This window comes from Numida meleagris, chromosome 5 (genome assembly GCF_002078875.1).
Source record: "Numida meleagris isolate 19003 breed g44 Domestic line chromosome 5, NumMel1.0, whole genome shotgun sequence".
NCBI lineage: Eukaryota > Metazoa > Chordata > Aves > Galliformes > Numididae > Numida > Numida meleagris.
In genome coordinates this window covers 35401969-35417612 of record NC_034413.1, presented here as the reverse complement: position 1 = coordinate 35417612, position 15644 = coordinate 35401969, and positions in this window count along the sequence as shown.

The following is a 15644-nucleotide window of genomic DNA, read 5'->3' as shown; positions in this document are numbered from 1 at the left end:
TATTCTCAAGCAATATAAACTAGGAATGACACAACCAATTGCATCAAATTGCTCCTTGCTTTGCTTTCCCCTCATGAAGACCACGTCTCACCACTTAACACTGGTATTTTGCCCCGAACTTCTTAAACCAGCAGTCTCTCTTGAATTGTGGTATTTTTTCATTATCTAGTAACCTTCTATTTTTTTTAGGAAAATTAGCCTTGCTTTGACTACTGTTAAATTCTTATAACTTCTTTTCTTGACTATGTTCAGTCTGAAATTTCCCCCTTCGAACATGCAAGTTCATTAATTTAGCTTTTGCTTTGTCTGTGCATTAAAGGATTAATGTGATTGCTTGCACAGAAGAACAGGCTGACTTTCATTTTAGCTGTTTTTTCATATTTCCCTGCCCAGACAAAGGTCTCAGACATCATGGCTCTGCAGGGAACTCAGCTTTGGAGACACTTTTGGTAAATTCTTTTAGATAAGACTTACAGTCCTGGGTAAGTGTCACGGTATTATCTAAGGGTCTGCGTCCGTGACAAGGGGGACAGGCCCAAAAGAAAAATAAACAAGAAAAGAGGAAGGAAAAAAAATTGCCGGCGAGTGGGCGCCGGCCCCCGGGTGGTCCGGCGGCTAAAGCGGCAGAGAAGCCGTGGAGCTGCAACCTGGGAAAACAAAGGGAAGAGGGAAAAAAAAAAAGCAGGGGACTCATAGGCAGATCTAACACAAAAAACAGCGGCACCAATCTGAGGAGGAACAACTAATTTTACTAAATATGTCAAAATGAGGCTAATAGAATTATAATAGAGGGTTTACAGGCTGAAAATCTTACACAGTAAACTGCAGGAGGACCACGTGCTTTCTCCGCCGGGCAGGAAGGAACAGACCCCGCGTCTCCCACACGGCTTCACCCCCTCCCCTCCAACGCAAAGATCCCTGGGGAGTGCACCTCCTCCCCTCCCCCTCAGAGGGCCACACCAAAAAAGGTAGTTTGCAGTAACCAGGGAATTAACTCTTTAACTGCCCGTACCTTACATCATGTAATGATGTGGAATACCAACAACAAAAATCACAAAACCATAACAGTAAGCTTTGGAAATGTCAGGATGAATCACACAGACTGCTCTTCTGGTAAGAATTTATTTCATGTTTTGTGGAAGAGGAGCTTAACAGCCATCCCGTCAGACACTCTCGTCATTCAAGAGCAGACAGCACACTGGTGGACTATATGCTGGAGATAATGGCCCTCCAGCCCTCTGTGTCTCACAAAGATAAGGCCATTTCAGGGTGTCCCCCCTCCCCTCTTCCTAAACAGGTTATGAGCACTGATTTCTTTTCTATATTCTAATCATGCAAATTCCTCCCAGAGGGTTTCAGTGATACCAGCTAGGTCAAATTTTTGCTTTGTAAATGAGCAATTTCCATTTCTCTTGTTTGTTATCCAGGCTTCTCACGTTGGTGGAGAAGCAATTACAGGATTTTGTCTCCTCCCTCAGTGACTTAACTAATATTGTTCTTGACACCTTGGCTTCTATGTACTAAATGAAGAGTCATTTGTTGTCTCTTCTCTTCCCCCTGCTCTTTGCTTCTCCCTATTTAAAGTCTTCCTTCCGTGTGCAACTTGGCAGTCTACCAGAGGAGTGGAGATGCAGCTGTTCTGGCCAGAGTCACTTCTCAATGTCCACAAACTCAGTTTGTCCTCCACAACTTCACACCCATAGGTTTTTGCAAGAGCAGTTACCAGCAGGCTGCCAAAACCTTCCTCCTGATTTTTCCTAATACCCCATGCTGATTCAAACTGCTTTGATGGGAATTCCAACCAGATTTGGTAGGCACTTGATTAGTATAAAAAGTATTTTTCTGTTCTTGACAACTTATTTTTTATTTCAGTGTTTTGTGACTTGGCAATTGAGATTTTTATGCATCAGCTGGTTTCTGACCCACGTGAACTACTGCTTTTAAAGGTTCCTCTGGAGAAATCCTCTCTCTTCAAATGCATACAGGTAGGAAAGCAACCTTGACCTCATGCACCACTGAATTGTGATTAGAAACTAGGGCAACCACAGAAATAGGATCTCTTCAGCCAGTGAGCACTGAACCTGCTTGGAGGTTATCTTGTTTCGAATGCTGTGCAGGCATAAGTGCAGAGATGAGTAACCCACTGACTGATGCTTGAAGGACGTTCTCAGCACCCCACTGTGACTATGATATGGTGATGGACAGCAAGATGAGGATAACTTGGTCTTGCAGCTGGTTTCCATTTCAGCTGATAGTATGACTAGGGCTCTTGTGGAGAAGAACAGATTTGAGAGAGAAGGGGGTGAAAGCATTTGTGAATCCAAAATGAGACTGCCCAAAATAGCTGCTTTTGATGGATCTGGCAACAGACTTGTCTGGACACTCCCTGGAAAAGAGAAACTAAGAAAGGCTGAGAGAGCTGAGGTTGTTCAGCCTGGAGAGGAGAATGCTTGGGGGAGACCTCATTACCACATTTCAGTAGTTAAGGGGGGCTCATAAGAAAGGTGGGTAGAGACTTTTTATTAGGACTTGCAGTGATAGGACAAGGGCTTGTGGTTTAAACTGGAAGAGGGGAGGTTTACATTAGACATTAGGAAGAAATTCTTTACTCAGAGGGTGGTGAGGCCCTGGCACTGCTGCCCAGAGAACTGTGGGTGCCCCATCCCTGACAGTGCTCAAGGCAAGGCTGGATGGAGCTTTGAGCAGTCCAGTCTAGTGGGTAGCAATCCTCACTTTCAGAGGCGGGCTGGACTAGATGATCTTTAATGTGCCTTTCAAACCAAACCATTTTACAAATCTGCGGTTCTATAAAACAATGACAGATAAGGAAGTCCTGGGACTCATGAGGCAGAGCAGTCAGAAAGGGGAGAGCATCACAGGATCCATACCAGACAACTAGGTTTTGCAGTTTTTATTGTGAAAGGAATGCTTATCAGGGGAGAGGGATAAGTTTTGCCGCCTGACCTATTCTGCTCTCTGGGTCAGTTGCACTGGAAGGCTTCTAGGATTCAGTTATCTTCTGTAGAAATGTGACTGGAGTGGGCCTTTGGGTGTTACGTAGTTTCTGCGGACTGAAAATCTTCCAGATCTCTGTCTTGCTCACAACATGCTATCTATCTTGTATCCTCCACTTCAGTGAGGAGAGCCATTCATCTATGTCATAAAAAAGCCTAGTACTGCTGCCCTTTTTCCTCCCAAAACCATAAAGAAGTGGGGAGTCTGTATGTGCTGCTCTGTGTTTGGATGTCTGCTCCGGAGGCTTCCCAATGTGTTCCCTTTGAAGTAGCCATCTGTAAGAGATGAAGCCCTTGAGAATGGATTGTGTCCTTTGCTGTAGAAACAGTAGAAATATCTTCTAGCATTAAACACTGTGGGTTTCTTACAGGAAGGCACATAATTTTCACTCCTATAAAGCAATTTACCCAGAATAGTGTCAGGCAATCCAACTCAAAAGTGGAAAAGTTTATTTTTCCCCTCTCTGGCTTTGACAGATGTTGTATATTAGTTGCAAGCTAATACAAGTCTTGTCAGGCACCCTGAAGTCCCAGCATCTGAGTGTAAATTTCAGACACAACTTTCTAGTACATAAATATAAACCACTCCTGAAATGATTTCTTCTGAGCTACAAACACATTCCAAGACATCACTTTTACTGCCTAGAGTCTGGTTTTACATAACATTTCATAACTGGTAGTTGAATGCTGGCTGTGCTATACTTCAGGCTAAAAAAGAACTATGTTCATAGCACAGCATCTGATGTGAAATTAACAGTCATAGAATCATGAAATGGCTTTGATTGGAGGGGAGACCTCAAAGATCACCTAGTTCCAACCACCTCTTCCAAGGGCAGGATTGCAACCACTAAATCAGGTACTGGATCAGGCTGCCCAGGGACCCATTCAGCCTGGCCTTGAGCACCTCCAGGGCAGGAGCATCCACAGCTTCTCTGGACAGCCTGTACCAGGGCCTCATATTTGTGTGCGTTGTGGCTGACAAGTTACATAGGCCTTAAAATATCTCAAAAGACTGAGATTACCTCAGTGTAGACATATGGGCAGGGTGCCTCCACACTCTGGTGCCTCTCCTTGGAGGAGAAGGAAAGATGGAAGTTGAGGAGGTGGAAGCTCCTTCTTGCATGCCCACTATTTTCTCCACAGGTGGGAGAAGACAGTGAGAGAAGACACCACTGGTGCTTGCCAGTGTGTGGAAGAAACAGACTTGCCCACTTGAGGTGTCTTCCAGGGCTGTGGGGAGGTGGAAAGAAAAATGAACTTCTGTGTCAGGCTTGCAGCCTGGTAGCTGTTGAATACTACCTTGCTCATCTCCACCCTGGTGCTCAGATGCAGAGAAAGATAGGGAAGCTCCTATCCAGGAACAGCTCCAGGCTGGAGATCTCAGCCTATATGTGTCTTCCCAACCTACTGAAGAACAGTAGCTTTCACAGAGCATTTAATAGCCGAAAGTCTGAGTTAACAAGCACTCAATTTGCACAGCTGAGGAACCTGGGCCATGGAGCTGAATGCTCTAGCATTTTCCCCAGGTTAGGTTGATGTTCTTCAGTGTAACAAGAGCTGAAACAGCCCATGAATAATAAGCTGGACATGTTTTCTCTCATGTCCTCTTTCCTTTTCATAAACAAAATGTATCATTTCAAAACTGAGAGCAAATCTGTTTGCATAGGACTGTTATTTAATCAAGGAGACTGAGCAGAGCTCTTCTCACAGGGTCTCTTTCCAGATTTGTTCCCAAGCAGTTCCTATAAGCACATGTGCACATGTGTGTATAAAGGGAAGATGCTAGGGTTCAGTGTAAGTGTAGTGGATGAGAGAAATGCAGAACATAAAAGGCAGCAATCAACCAGGCACATCCAAAAATTCATTTGAAAAACCATTCTGCAAATTACATTCCTGAAATATCCTAATTAGGAGTTCCAAACTATCTCAGGGGGATCACAATTAAAATATTCATGATAACTAGGAAAGCAAGCATGTCTTCCTTTCAGTATGCCTGACTTCTTTTTCGTCCTCCCAGGTTGTTCTGGTTAATTACAGACAGCAAATTTCCTCTATTTCTGTGTGGTTCAGAGGCCCATATGTAATCATGTGGAGAGCTCTTTATCAGTCTCGATGGCCAATAAAAATGAATGCTGTATAATCAAGGTAGGAAGCAGAAATTCCTTGCAGTGAAGTTATCCAGAGAGGTGTTACCTAGTGAGGGGCTGCAGGGAGGATGGAGGGATGAAGGCATGCATGCAAGGTGCAAATCCATCAGCTTGCCCTTGTCTCTTTGCTACGGACAGTGTTCTCGTCCACTCAAAGCAGCATACTGAGGAGAGATGTGTCTTTGTAACAAAGACTGGAAAAAAGAAGTTACTAGGAGATTGATCAGCCAATTTGTATTGCATTTTAAGTTCCTATGTGGTGTTGCTTCATGTGTTGTCTCATTTTTCTTTGCAAAAGTGCTTATTTCCCACAAACTAATACATGTCTCCTGTACCCACTCAACAGGAAGCCTGAATCTAGCATATGTCTTTACAGGAATGTTACAGAAATCAACCTGCTGCAGTGCAGATCCTGCTGAGGCATGAGTGCCTGTGAAAATGTAACTTTCTGCCATGGACTTTGTTCCAGAGAAACCACAGCGCAAGGGATGAACCTCTGCCCCAAAAGGGGACAGTGGTGTCTCACAAATCACAACTTCTGATTGCCCTCAGTAGAAATGTCACTGAGCTACTCTTACAGAAGGGACAGATTCCTGATAGCACACAGAGCTATTTTGCTTCTGGTTTCCTTCCAATTTTTATGTGCGCTTGCTCATCCCTCTCTAATTAGATGGTCAAATCTTCAATATCTCTCTATGAAACTCAAAGAGAAACACAGATCCTGTATTAAAAAATGGGTTCAGGTTTTTGCTCTGAAATGGCTTTGTCCTCTTCCAGTGAAAATGTGTCTCCTCTGCCTAGTCTGTGTTAGGGGAAACAGACAGCTTTTCCCAGTCCTTTTTCTGAGGACACCAATATATTGGTAAAGCCCCGGTGCTCATGAGCAGAGGGAAACTGTACCTCTACATGGGTCACTGAAGAAAGGTGGGTTTGCTAAAGTGGATGGGGTCTATATGAGGTTATATTGGCCTCACTGTGGTGCACTGGGAGGAGAATCATTTTGATAGGAGACCAGGAGGGTTTGAAGAGCAGTGTGATACATTGCAGTTAAGCTCAAAAGCATGGAAGACTCTATCAGCCATCTCAGCAGAGCTCAAGACAGAATCTCATTTGTTCTTGACCTTACTTGGAGACTCCCACATGTGTTCAGTATGATCTGGCTTTCTGTTAGAAATGGGAAGACAGTAGTTCTTTCACCATGCCCTGAGCAGTTGGTTGGCCGGGTCACTTTGAACTTCAGTGGAAAAACAAGTGTCCATTTGCCCTGTATCTGAGGCAGTTGTGCTGTGTCTCCATGGGCTGTGATAGTACCTGTCTGATAGATTTGACCCTGTGTTACAGAGGCAACTAGAGCCCAGATGTGTACAGACTTAGAGGGTGGAGGATTCATTCCCATCTGTGTAGAATAGAGTAGAGTGGAATAGTTCCTCTGAAAGGGGATTGGAGCGAAAGATTGGAAGCTGGAAGAAATAGTTCATTAGGATAGTGATTTTTTTTGACATCCCTCAACAAAGACTTAGGAGGCTATATCAAATTGTTGGTTCTTATCCCTCTTCTTTCCATCTTTCTTCTGGTACAGACACGTATTTGCATAGTGGCTACATGCTAATTTACTACAAGGGAATCAGTGCTGCACATGATTTTTTCCTTTAAGTGCTACTCCTTTTTCAACTCCTTTTCCTCAAGAATGTCCTGTATGGTTAGCAAAACTCTTAAGCAAAACACTATTGCATTTTAAGTGCTTTGTTCATACAATGAATTTTTTATGCTTGTCTGTCAGCACCTTACCAGGTAGTCTTGTACTTCCAAAGCTATGGTTCATCTTCTGACTAAGGTCAGAGATGCTGTTTAGCTATGGTTTAGCTAATTAGCTATGTTTAGCTAACTGGTTTGAGGAAATCCTTTTCTCACACTCTAGTGGCAATCAGAGTAAATGTCTTGGCTCTATTAACCTAAATTTTTCAGAGGTCGGTGATAAGCTGTAAAAGTTTTGTTCCAGGATGCAGGATTGTTCACCTGGAAATGTTGTTTTGAGTTCATCTTCCAAGGTGCTCTGAAGAGATGTAGTTCCAGTCTGAGAAATCAAGTGTCTCAAAGTGCTTCATTTCCTGAAGACTTTTCATGGTTAGTTTAACGTGAGCCACTCAACTGAAAACTGGAAAATGACACTTTTACTGGGTTTATTTTACTCGGTCCATTGAGCCTGACTACTGTACAGTCAAAACTCACCTGGTCAGGACATCTCTAATCCCATTCCAATCCTCCTCAGCACTACAGGAATGTGGAAAGGACTTCAAAAGCACCAAGGTATTTCCTGCTACTCCATCTTTCCAAATGAATGATGGGCTTTGACACATTGGATCTGAGAAAACTCAGAAGAGACATGGACCTGTTGCAGCACATCCAGAGGAGGGCCACGAAAATGATCACAAATGATGGACCACCTCCACTGCAAGCACAGGCTGAGATGAGACTAGATGACCTTTAAAGGTCCTTTCCAACTCAAAGGATTCTGTGATTCTATGAAACTTGTGTCACACAGAGGCTGAGGAACAAAGGAACCCAAAGTTACACAGACACAGGGTGTCTGACTGTTAATCTGTTAGGATTCTCATGTGGGCTTGCTCCCATCCACTCTTGACACTGCTGTCATGAGGCTGTACCAAACTTTCTTATAGCCTGGCTCTATCCTCTAAATCTTCTCCTTGGAGATCTCCAAACCCACCTGGATGTGGTGCTGGGCACCCTGCTCTGGGTGTCCATGCTGGAGCAGGGGTGGGCCAGATGGATCCAGCGATCCCTTCCCACTCCTTCCAGTCTGCGACTGTGTGACCTGGGCTGGTTCTGCATGGATCCACGGCGTCTTAGTCTCATCTCTCTTGCAAAGAAAATCGCCTGCTTTGGGAGTATGACAAACTGGACTTGTTTTCTCTAAAAGGCATCTTATGGAGAAAGTGCCAGCAGATGGTGCTCAAGAACACGCACTAGTCGGGACACGGAGGTGTGGAGAAGCCGAGCACTGCTTGTGCCGTCCCTTCAGCAGCCGGTGCTTTCCTGGAAGGCGTACCCTCCCCGTGAATGTGTTTCTGTGGGACCGTGCAGAGAGCAGCAGACTCAGATGTAGTTTTGTCCTTGCTAAAGTCAGGAGCTGCCTTGCAGAGCCATTGGCATCGTGCTGCCAGGCTCCTGGCGACTCCTTCTGTGCCCTCCACACTTGAAGTTTGCTTTTTGTTTTGGTTGGTTTGTTTCATTAGAAAAATGAGGACTGAACTGTGCTTACAGAAATGTTATTCCAAGAGATTGACATTGCAGATGAAATACTGCAGGGTTGCTTGCTATCAGTAACCAGAATCTGCCCCAGTGGCAGGCTGCTTCTTGTCCTTATGAGTCTTTGAAATCAGATCTTACTCTTTATCCTGCTGTAGACTTCTGGTGCACTCCTTCAACTAAATGACACACCAAGGTGACCGCCACCACTAAAAGACTGAGCACGTGCAAGGAGGTGGAACCTTACGTTAATGATTCTATTCTATGATGCAACTCCACCTTCTCCCTCTCTGTACCCGCACCTCTTCTTCATGCCTGGCACATCTGTGTTTGCATACAACAGTCCTTAAAGGAACAGCTTGTTAACTCTTCCCCAGGTCTTGGGAGACCCAGAGTTGTTGCCTTGATGTTCACAGATGCTGGTGACAAGGACCTCAAGGTCCTTGTACTACCCGTTAAAATACAAATGTGTGGCCCTGTCCTGGAGCAGACAGGGGAAGTGGTGAGCTATTCACCAGCCTCGCTGTCCTCTCCTACCACTGTTGTCTGCTTGCTGGGAGCTTTTGGAACATGCTTCCACCTGCTGGAATAGTGGCTGAAAAAGTGCAGCACAGGTGACAACCAGTACCCTCATCCATGGGTCCCAAGCCCACTGCCCGGTGCTGTGCCATGTAATACTGCATGCAAGACTGGAGAGGGAATGCAACATGCATTTCAGTTGCAGCAGGGGAGGTTCAGGTTGGATATTAGGAACAATTTCTTCTCAGAGGTGTTCTGGAGGTGTTCCAGAACTGTGGAAATATGGCACTTGGGGACGTGGTGTAGTGGGAATGGTGGGGATGGGTCAATGGTTAGACTCAATGATCTTAGAGGTCTTTTCCAACCTCAATGCTTCAGTGAAGTCTGCTGAGACTAACAACAACACCAAATGTGCGCCACTTCTGCATTTAGCTAGTGATAAATTCTCTTCCCACATTTCTGTGTTCCTCGGAAGCATAGAGCTGCAAACATGTTCATGCAGATATTTGTGTGTGCAGAGCTGGGCTGGTAGTACTGGGCCTGCAGAGATCCCTTGCTGGCCCAAATGGGAAGAAAAGGATTTACCAGGAGTGAGGATCATGTCCTGTGACTTAGGAAGGACTTTGGTAAGCATTACTATGCTAGCTCGTTAGATTGGCTCACATGGAATATTTTGATGGAGGAAAGAAGTAAAAAAGACACTTTGATACTTACAGTGAATAAGATTTTAAGTGACAAACTGCACTGACTTTAAAATATAAAAGTATGAAGTAAATAAATGACTATGGTTTGTTATGATTACATAGATTCAACATACATCATGCCTGGTACCTGGAGAGGAAATACAGCTCAGGTTTCTCCTCATTAACTCACAAAATGACAGAGCTAAGGTGCCAGCTCATGCAGTAAAACAAAAGGTTGGTAACAATGCCTGCTGTGAGAGAGCAGCAGGGCTGAAATGCATGTGGGGATTTCATGGAGTTGCAGAAAGAGGCTGCCTGGATGTGGAAGCTCTACTTCCCGAGTGGTGAGATGCCTGTAGCAGTAGTTTCTGGGCTGCTGGTAGGTGGCTGCATTGTGTTTGAGCAAGCTGGAATTTAGCCATCGCTGCATTCACTGTGATGGGTCACCTGGTCCTTACAAGACATGATAGGAGAGTCTGTATACAGCATTAGCTGAACACACTGATCTACCAGCTCTAGGCAGTCTGTTCTTCCCCTAGAAAGCCTCCAAATAGTTAATGTGGTGTTTCTGTCCCCAATCTTATTTTCTTCAGTGGGATAGCAAATTTTTCTAAATATGTAAGCTTTTCTGTGTGCATATCAAGATGGGAGGAGAAAAGGAACCTAAATCACAGCAGGTATCTTTAAAACATTGCTGCCTGCAGCATGTGACAAAATCAAAACTATCCAAGAGGCCAATTGAAGATGAGAGGGATCTGCAGAAAGAGACCTGCAGCTCTCTTTGCAAATATGCCCAGATATGCTTAGATGATAGGTTTGCTTCAGTAATTACAAGCCACAGGAAGTAACTGCCAGATTTCCTGATAGCCCTGTCCTTTGGACTCAGCATCTGAAGCAAAACTTCAGGAAGTGGGGACTTGCAGCAAACAACTGTTTAGCACTCATGAAATGGCTTTCTTCAAGCACCCTTGAGCCAGGTTTGCACAAAGCTGTTCCCATGCCAAGGGCTTACACTAAACATCTTCTATGCATTAAGTTACTGCAACATAGCACCATAACCCACATATCCTCCAAAAAAATCTAGTTTAATTTGAAGCCAGAAGCAAAGGAGAGTTGAGTTCCTTTGGGCACAGGCTCTGGAATGCAATCGTTTTCTTTGCCATGGACAGTTGTTGGCAGACAGAAAATGCTGAGGCAGAAACCTTCCTATTAGGACCTTCAGGAAAGTAAACCAAGAGGCTCTACAGAAGTGAGAGTCTGAGACTTCATACTTGGCCTCCCCAAATGGCTCATGAGACAGAATCAGAGAATCACTTAAGTTGGAAGGGACCTTTAAAACTCATCTGGTCCAACTCCCCTGCAATGATCAGGGACAGCTACAGCTCCATCAGGTGCTCAGAGCCCTGTCCAGCCTTATTTTAAAAAACTTCTTCCTTATGTCCAGTCCAAATCTCCCCTCTTTTAATTTGAAACCATTTCCCAATGTCCTATCACAACAGACCCAAAGATACATATACTCCAACCTGTAAAACCCCTTTGACAGCATAGACAGGAGCATCCATTACGTGGAGTTTATTTCTGTGCACATCAAATCTTCTCTGGGAGCAGGAGATTTTGGATATAGTTTGTCAGTTATTAGCATGTCTTCATTAATGTGACACAGAGGACAGGAAGCGCTGCACTCAGACTCAGGTTTAAGTATGTAATGCACATTTAGAAAACGAATTCTGATTTGTGATGAATCCTGTACAATCCAGCAGGACTGCACCATTCAGCTGCCTTTCTATGTATTCATCTCCTAGAGTTTCTTTATAACTTCTCAGTGTTTTGTATTTTGCACTCCACATTTCCCTGCTGAGCCTGTCAACCTGGAAATTAGACTCTAAGGGGGCTTACCCAACCAGAGTCAATTGATGTTATTCCCAGCCCATTTCAAGCAGTCTACTTGTTACTGCACACTTTCACTACATCACTCATGATGTCTTGTCTGCTACATCTCTTCTTTGGACTAGGAGTTAATTGAGTGAGCCCATCTCTGTGACTTGGCTGTGACAAAATGAAGGTGAAGTTCCCAGTCTCCTTCAGACTTGTATACTTCTGCCTCCCTTTGTGCTAGGTCCTTGCTCTGGCAGGTTATCTGTGTTGTTATCTGGCCTGAAACAGTCATGGGCCAACTTTTTCTCTCTTAAGAGAGACCAGAATCTGGGTCACTTCTTCATGGCTGATGTGTGGAATTAAGCAGCGCTTTTTCTGATAAGCTTGCTCCCTGTAATGAGAAAACATCCTGGTGTGAAGCAAAAGGTGCCTTTGAAGCCTCAAGAGATCCTGGAGAGAGGAAAAGGCAGAAAAAATCCAATCCAAAATTTAATTGACATTAAGAACTTGCCTTTTGTGTATTAAAATTCTGCCACCTTGGCTGCTCTCCTGTGATTATTGCTGGAATGAGCAAGAATCCCTGTATGTTCCATTTGCTATTAGCCAAAGATGCTGGTGTCGGTTTTCTGAAATAACACCGATCAGTACTTTTCCTTCAAAAGTAATCATATTTCAACACAAAGACGTGCAAAGACTCACGCTGCCCTGCCATTGAGGAGCTGGGGGTGATCAAGAGGCTGAGAGAGGACAGAACCAGGACAGCTGACCTCATATGGTCAAAGGGATATCCTATAACAAATGGCATCGTACCCAGCCGCAAAAGTGGAGGGTCCCTCGAGTTATAGTGTTTATCTTCCCAATAAACCATTATGTGTGATGACCCTTGCATTCCTGGGAGTGGCTGAACATCTGCCTGCCAATGGCAGCAGTGAATTCCTTATTTTGCTTTACTTATGGATGTAGCTTTTGCTCTACGTAGTGAACTACCTTTATCTCAACCCATGAGTATTCGCACTTTTACCATTCCAGTTGTTTCCCTCATCCCACTTAGAGGAGGGTAAGTGAGCAACTATGTGATGCTGAGCTGTTTACCAGGGTTAAACCACAACTCTGTCGTTCACGGACTCATTTTAAGAAATTGTAAGCTCTATGGAGTGTCCAAGGTTGTTTCAATTCTCTTTCACATTGCGTCCACTTCCTTCCAGAACACAAAGATTATTGATTACTAGAATCAAAACCTTTCATTTCCTCACCAAGCCAAGATATCTCTCTTCTTTTGGAAACCTGCATCATTTTTCTTACAAAGAAAGAGTTTACAGTTTCAGGTAACCTCAATGTAATCTCTTCAGGTGTTCCAGGACGTGCCTTATAGAGACGTATGAACAAAGAGTGTATCAGTTTGAGTACATCAGAGTTCATAAAACATTTGCAAATCCTAAACTAAAGGCCACGTTTTGAAACCTTGCATGTGCAAGGAATAGTATTCCTCTTTGATTGTCATATCTGACAGCTGAGTTGTTTATTCAGAGGGGAAAAAAAAGCTATCTTATATATCCAGCTGTAGCAAATATTAGCTCTGATTCTGGGGCAGGGTAGGCTTACAGTATCAGTACTTTTATTTCTGTGCTCTAAGTCTGGAGGAGTTACAGAGATGAATGTATTTTGTGACTCTACACAGTGTAGAAGCAGAATGCTTGGGGGACAGAAGAAGGCGCAATTATGGACGGTCACTTTGCAGGTTCTTCCCTTGTTCTATGTCCTGAAGAGATCTGAAAGCATCACTTCCCTTCCCCAGCATGTGCAAATGGTGATTTGAGCAAAAGGTCCTTATGATGCTCTGCCACATGGCAGGACCCTTCAGGCTTCACAGGCCTTTCCTGAGTAGGGCTCTCTGCAGACCCTAATATATGAAGCACTGCTGCTTAGGGCTTCAGTAGATTTTCCTGTACCATATACAACAGTGATGTATCTGTATCAAGGAGAGGGTCCCACATCACCTGTCTTGAGCTCTCTTTGAACTACAGTGCTGTATTTCTGCATGTGTCTGTGCTGTAGAAGATGACACACTTTAGAATTGTGCGAATGTGTTTAACCAGCTATCTTTGTCTCCCCTTTGCCTTCCCATTGCTAACTTTGAACTCCACCTCCAGATTACTTTCTGTACATAAGAAATACAGCTTTAATGAGTGGGATTATTCTAAGTCTTGTTAAACTAGGTACAATTTTAGTCAGTGATACTTCTTCATTGATTTTACCCTATATTTTATCACAAAGCACTGCAGGCTACACACATTAAGCAGCACTTTCTAAAATAAAGCATTTGAAGGTAGAAAAAGATATGTGCATCTTAAGTGAATATCCATCTGAGAAGGAGGTGAAATAGCAATTTGTTCCAGTCATTTTCTCATGCTGGCAGCAAGCAGAAGGTGTCATGTACTGGACTTTTGCTAAATATACAGCCTTGCTGCATCAGGTACTGTCATAGTAAAGGGCATGCCTTCAGCATAATGCACTATATTGCTTTGTGCCAGCCTCGGGTCTGCTGGACCCAAATTCAGAGCGCACTGTAGTGTTGTGGGCTTCATGAGATACCACTGCTCTACTCTACTACTTCTCCTCTTGTCCCTTGCTGCCAAGTGTCCCATTTGCCCATCCATCCTCCTCAGCCAGTCTCCATAGCTGCTGCCTGACATCCCATGGGAGTCAAACAGGCTTGCTGCCTCCTGGGCATCCCGTGGCCAAGCATAAACCCTCTTCAGTCCTGCTGTGCAAGCAGACATTAACAGCAAGGACCTCTGCAGGGTCATGCCGCTGCCTACCCCAGTGTTTCTGCCCAGAATGAAGCTCTGGGGGACTTCTATTGTATTTCTGCTCTAGTGGGTTCAAACAAAAAGAGCTTTGTGTTTGTGTCTCGTGTCTTAATTTTAATAAAGGCATGTTTTTCCCTGTGCTGGTAGGCAAAGGGCAAGCACAATAAGAACAAATGGGCCAGGTCCTCCCTTCTGAATCACATTTAAGTGCAATAAATAAACAGTGGCTGTTAAATGCTTAATGCACTAGAGAGCATCATGCCAGCTTAGCTCTGAAGGAGGCTTGTCTTCCTGCAGGTCTGGGGAGTCAGCTAAGGGGATGGAAAAGTTTTACAGCAGTGCTTACAAGCCTTAAATGCTAACAGCAATGCCACTGCTGTGCTTACATGTGGATCTTGCTAATGAGATGGAGTTGCATTTCCTGCAGACAGGTCGTCTTCTTTGTGCCACAAAACCATGATGCCTAGTTAGATCGATGACGAAGTCTGACCTGGGGGGACTCGTGTCCTCACTGAGATGATTCATGGTCTCCTCAAGCCCGTGCACACGCAACTTGGCACTGAGGTGTCACGGGTTTGAGATCTCATCGGTATTTCAGCAGGATTAACTTTTTTATTGTGGGGTACTTACTAGTTAAAACCTTTCAATTAAAACAAAATGCGTGATGTGACTTGAATCGGATGTTATAGCAGATCACTTAAATTTTTACATCAAGTGCTGAGCTGTGAAGAAGTACTACTCACTGTTATATTCCAAATCCATTAGCTCTGGCATGAATGAGACAGATGGTGGAGTTGAGCCAACAGAGGGAAAAGGGAAAAGGGGAGGGGAAGAATTTGCATCAAGTGAATACATAGTGGCTGTAGGCATGGCCTGGCTGGGAGGTTTTTGTCAACACCTGCAAGAATTGGGTGTGTTAACTAAAATTCTGAAAACAGCTGAGGAAGGTGCTCCAAAGCACAGATAGATGTAATTTTGGCTTTGAATGATGTATATTCAGTATTTGTTCTGCTGGACCTTTGGCTGAAGACTAAATCTTTCTATGCTGCTCTTTTTTGCAAGGTCATGTACAGATGTAGCATGGATGCTCCTGCACATATACAATTAGTTGCAGCAATTGTGAATTGTAGGTGGTCCAAGGGGAGCTCAGACCTAGACACTTCTTTTTTTTCATGAAACAGCAAGTAAGCCACTGTCCTTGCAGGCTCTGAGGCAACGCCTCAGGGACATATCAAAGCCACAGAAAAGAATGGGCCATGTTTGGTGTTGGTTTTTCAAGTAAAACCACTGCAGACGTGCCCGTGTTTTTTGGTGCTAAAAAAAGAAAGG